The sequence below is a fragment of the Phodopus roborovskii genome, unplaced genomic scaffold, assembly GCF_943737965.1.
Source record: "Phodopus roborovskii unplaced genomic scaffold, PHOROB, whole genome shotgun sequence".
NCBI lineage: Eukaryota > Metazoa > Chordata > Mammalia > Rodentia > Cricetidae > Phodopus > Phodopus roborovskii.
Window position 1 is genome coordinate 198,317 of NW_026125711.1, and position 5,575 is coordinate 203,891.

Sequence of the window (5,575 nt, forward strand, 5' to 3'; positions counted from 1 at the left end):
ACATCTGTTCATCTGCTAGATCTGTTCACATCTGTGTCTATAACAGTGATGGGGAGAATACACCTAATGTGCTTAGAAACTAAGGGAAAACAAATGAACAGAGAATCAGTGGGATCAAGCATGTGAAATCAGACTATTATCTCTGGGTATAGTCCTAAATCTACAAATGCAGCTCCCACCAGGGCACGAACTTGCATATTTTTTTCAGTGAAGCAGTGGGAGGTTATCCATTTGTAATTCCTCCCTCACAAGAGATGACCAAGGAAAGGTGAGCTTAAGCTAGCTGTCTGCCAGGTCCTCAGGCCTTGCCTACAACAAAGGCCATCAGATGATACAGGGAGCCTGGTCAAGCGCAGAAACTCGGTTTATTGCATTAAGCAGGGACTTATATAGGATTGAGGTAAGGGGTAGGACACTTAGGATGTGGTAAAGTAACATGAAAAGAAAGGGCCAATAATATTACACCAAACTGGAGAAATGCCAGGTAGCCTGTGGTCTTACATTAGGCATTGCTGCCTCACTCCTATGTGGAGGTTACAGGCCAAAGACAGGTTGCCAAACTAGAGCTAACCTCAGGAGATTCCACTAGAACCCCATGCCCAGGCCTTTTTAGGCCAAATATCTCCTCCTTTTGCTTTTGTAAGAATGCCAGAAATCATTAAACCTGTCTTAGTTTTTTTCCCCATTGTGAAACTTCCCGTCATTGGGTATCATGTATCTAGCTAGTGGAGGATCCACTCCATGACCTGTCCAAGGTTGCCCCCAGCTTATCTGGGTTCTTACCCATTAGTGTTCAGGTGGAGGGTGGGGTGGGAATGCTTATGTGAGGATGGCTATTCATATGAAGAGCTAGGCCCTTCTTTAGTGAGTCAATGATTATGGTCTTTGACCTGATGAAGTTTTACTGCATCTAGCTGCTGGTGGATGAACTGTATGATCTAACTAATCATACGGGGCAGGACAATGAGGATAAGGAGGAGGAGGAGGTAGAGAGGCACAAACACTGGAGAAGGTAGGGTAGGAAAAATTGTAAATCAGTCCATAGCAGGGTGGTCATTTGGTTTCTTTCCTTATCGATATCAGCCCAATTTCATATATCCGCTTCCTCTCTGGGGGCGGGACAGGACATTGGCCTAATACCAGTGCATGTGTACATCCATTCCTGTTCCTCTCCTGCCTTGGGTGTAGCTGGCCACTGACTAATAGGTTAGTCTCAAGGTAGGCCTTACTCAATGTGACTAGATATACAGGGGTGAGTGGGGAACTTTAAGGCCCATGATAGTAGGGTGGAACCTGAGGGAGAGACTCACAAAAGTCCATTTTTCTTCCTATCACCAGTCTCCAAACCCTCTGCCCGGTGCTAAAGCTATGATGGTATCACAGGTTTTCGTGACACTTGCATTTGTGAGCTTCAAACATCTTGACTGAAGTATGAGTTGGAGAGTCTTAAGGCCTGGGTCATGCTTAGGTGAGTTTGCATTGTCGATACTAAGTGTCGAGCTCACCTAGATACATGGCTTAGTCTAAGTTGTGATTGCCCCATGTTACCAGCAATTCGATTGCAGTGTGGTGCCTCCGCAATGCCTTCTTCAGACAAAAGGAACTAGGAAAGTTGATCACACTGTCTACCTGTTCCCCAGGCCTTGCCCAGCGCAAGGACAATCAGACACTGCAAGGTGCCTGCCGGATCAGTGGCAGAAATTCACTTTATTACATCAAGCAGGGACTTATATAGGAATGGCATAGTGGGTAGGAATCTTAGAATGAGCTGGAGTGACCTGAAGACAAAGGCTCAATAATATTGCACCAAGCTAGCAATTACCAAAGCATCCTAAAGTCTTACATAAGACCTTGCTCTCTCACTCCTTCGTAGAGGATACAGGCCAAAGACAGGTTGCCAAACCCACAGAGAGCCACAGGCATGTGGGCAGAGAAGAAACAGGGAGTTATCACAGCAGCATGAAAAAGAGGAGCCCACCATCCTAGGCTGAATGGCTTCTCAGAGGTAGGAAACAGAGCAGAGAGACACTATTTGTAATAGCAAGAACCTGAAAGCAACCTAGGTACCCCTCAATTGAAGAATGGATATTGAAGATGTGGCACATGTACACAATGGAATACTACTCTGAAGAAAAAAATAATGGTATCCTGAAATTCACAGGCAAGTGGATGGCACTTGAAGAAACCATCGTGAATGAGGTAATCCAGTCACAAAAAGATGAACATAGTATGTACTCACTCATATATGGATTTTAGACTTAGATCAAAGGATCACCAGCGTATAATTCACACCACCAGAGGAACTAGGATACAAGGTGTAGTCTAAGAGATTTATATAAAATCCCTCACAGAAACAGGAAGTGACAAGTCCCCCAGAGCACAGGGGAAGTGGGGGGGGAGCAATGAATGGAGAGAGAAGTAGTAGAAAACGAGGGGGAGGAAAGGAAAACAGGTGCGACTAGGAAGATTGAGCCCTGTTAGGAATAGAAGACAGGAGAGAGAGAGAACATAAAAGAGAGAACCAATATTGGTTTGAAGAGAAAAATTGAACCCAAAGAAAGGTCTAGAGACCTACAAGACTACTGCCAACTAACAATTTGAGCATCCTTGGAAAGGCTACCATAAATGCTATTCCCGGATAGTGAGATCAACAACTAACTTATCCATGGAGCCCTCATCTAATACCTGTTGGAAACAGGAGCAAACACCCATACATAAACATTGAGTCAAACTAGAACCTAGATGCAGATGGAGAGGAAAAGACCAGGCTGCAGAAACACATAGAGACAGCTTACCTGAACAAGGAGGAGCTAACAGGCCACCAGACTGATAGCTGAGAATCCAGCATGGGACTGACTCAGGCCTCCCTGAATGTGGGTCTCAGCCAGAAGGACTGAGCAGTCTAAGGGACATCAGACACTGGAGCCAGGACGTATCCCTGGTGCACAAAAGGACCTTGCATACACATCCCCCATGGATGCATACCTGCCTTAACCTAGAGACAGGAGAGACTCCCTAGTCCCTATTTCACATAACCTGTCAGATCTACATGACCCCAACTGGATGTTATTCCCCTACATATGGAATGTTGATGGGAGGATGGGAGGGGATGGTGGTTAGGGTGCATGTGAGAGGGCAGAGAGTGTTAAACTGAGGGAGGGAGGGAGGAAGAGAGAGATGGAAGGAGTGAGAGAGAACTGGGATCTACATGTAAAATAATAAATTAAATAAAAAAATGCTTTGACACCAAAATATAAGTTCAAGGACAAGTTACAGGGGAAAAGGATTTCTATTTTTGTTTTCACAGAAAATGAAAAGCTGTGTATCTCTTCCAGACTAATATGGTTTTATCAAGCCAGTCTGCCTAAAACAGAGTACCAGGTGATCCTACATTCAAAACAGCTGGATAAAGCATCCTTGCAGACTACAGCCAGAATTTCAGCATCTTCTTAGAATTCCCCATGAAAGAGCCCCTTACCAGCAGGAAGTAGTTTGGAAAGAACGATGCCCAAATTCCCAAATATTGTCTATAAATGTCTGTTTTTATTTAAATGGACTTGTTTATAAATGAAAAATAAAATAAAATAAAATAAAAAACCTTGGTGACTCACTCCTTCGTAGAGGTTACAGACCAAAGGCAGGTTGCCAGGCTTTATCCAGCCTCAAGGAGTTGCACTAGGCTCTTTCCCAGGACTCTTTGGCCCAACAAGACATGGCAACTGGAGGCATGGCCTAGGGAAAACTTTCCAAGGTTAAAATAATTTGAACTCTTGTTCACTCCACTATGCTTGTATACTAGATGGGACATGAGTCCTATCCCAAGGTGTTTATGTTATAGGAACTGACCTAAGATCTGCCTTGATGCATAACACAACAGAAACAGAAACATCAAAGAAAACATGAGAGTAAGCAGAAATGTTCCCTGGAGGACCTGCTGATTTTGGCCGATTAAAACCATACTATGTAGGAAGGAAAACTAAAGGTGCTAGTGAGGTGTACTTGTCCTGTGCCATTCTTGAGGCCCTCAGCATATGAGGTAACTGCTTGCTAGGTAGGTGGGGTGCAATGATATTTGACAACTTCTTTCAATGTCTAGATTATCGAGTCTGCCAGGTGTGGCCTTAGTAAGACCTCATCAGCAGGAAACAGAAACAACTCTTTTTTTGGGACAACAGCTGAAGGAGGAGGTCAAACACACACAGTGCTTCTCTCAGAGGGATGTCAGAAGGTTGGATAACCACAAGAGAGAACAGAAGAGGAGGACACATGACTACACAGTTGTGAGGAATTTTACTGTCATTACTAGTTTCTCTTCCCACAAACGACAGCCATCCCACATGGCAATGTACAGCCTATGAATCTACTTAGGCAAAGTGACAATTCCCTGCCCTACTCAGTCCCTTGGTGGTTGTACCACACTCTCCAAAAAAGAGATGCACACAACCCATCTCCATCAGGGTTGGATTTGAGTTTAAGAAGGCAGGGGGAGCTAGTCTGGTAGGAAGGGACCCAGAAGGTGTAAGTTGCTACAGGATTTGCAGGGAATCTAACTGGAAACATAGGCCTAAAAAAGGGCAGAATCTCTTTGCCTGGACATTGAATGGAGCCACCTGTAGCTTCAGGCAGCTGTGAAAGAGCATTGATTGCCAAGTCCTCACTATAAATGGAGACATGAGGCACAACCATCAGATGCCCCCTCCACCCTGCAATGCAAGGATTTCCAGCAAGAGGAAGGATGGTGTGACTCGACTTCTATTCCTGGATTCACCAAAGATCCATTTTATAAACGAAAGTGTTTACCCTGTGTCAAGAGCTAGCCTGGAACTCTTACTAGTTTGCTTACAGTTCAGATTGTGTAAGACTGTCTGAAACCAGGTTAGTTCTGTAGGCAATTTGGTTCCACAGTTACAGTATTCCCATGCAAAGAGCCATCAGTGACCCTCCAACCCTTGTTTTTTGTTTCCAAGGTAACCAATGCAACCATGGACAGACACCCAGAAGAATGTGGATTACCCAGAAAGCCATTCTTCCTGGAATTGTTCCTTCTACATCTACAACCTTCAAGTGCCTATATCTCCTATACGTGAGTCCTCCTGGCCTGCCATGTCCCAGGTCCTCTCTCATCACAGTCCTCCCTGCGGAGCATACCTAGAGTACCCTTATTGAGTACCTCATTTAGGCAACTTTGTGCATTCTTCTACTGAGTAGGTCTGGTTTTGTGAGGGCCAGAAGGGACCAGAAGGCTTTACTGTTTTCTCTCCCTCCATCATCCCTTCCCAATCCATGTTTCTTCCTTCACTCTGTCCCACCCCTCATTTTAGCCTCTCTCTCATTCTGGCTACCATCCCCCTGTCCCTAGGCAGGCACCTTCCAAGTCCCCTCCTCCATAGTCCATCTCCTGTCCCTTATCCTCCTCCCACCAAGACATGTCCAGATAAGTCCTATTCCATTTTTAGATGACTGGTTTTGATACGAGCTCACTTCTCTCACAGGGCGAATTGACAGCTTTTCCATCCTTTCCTGCTCCACCCATCAAAAAACACCCCGTATTTCCACACTGCAAAAAGCTCAGACA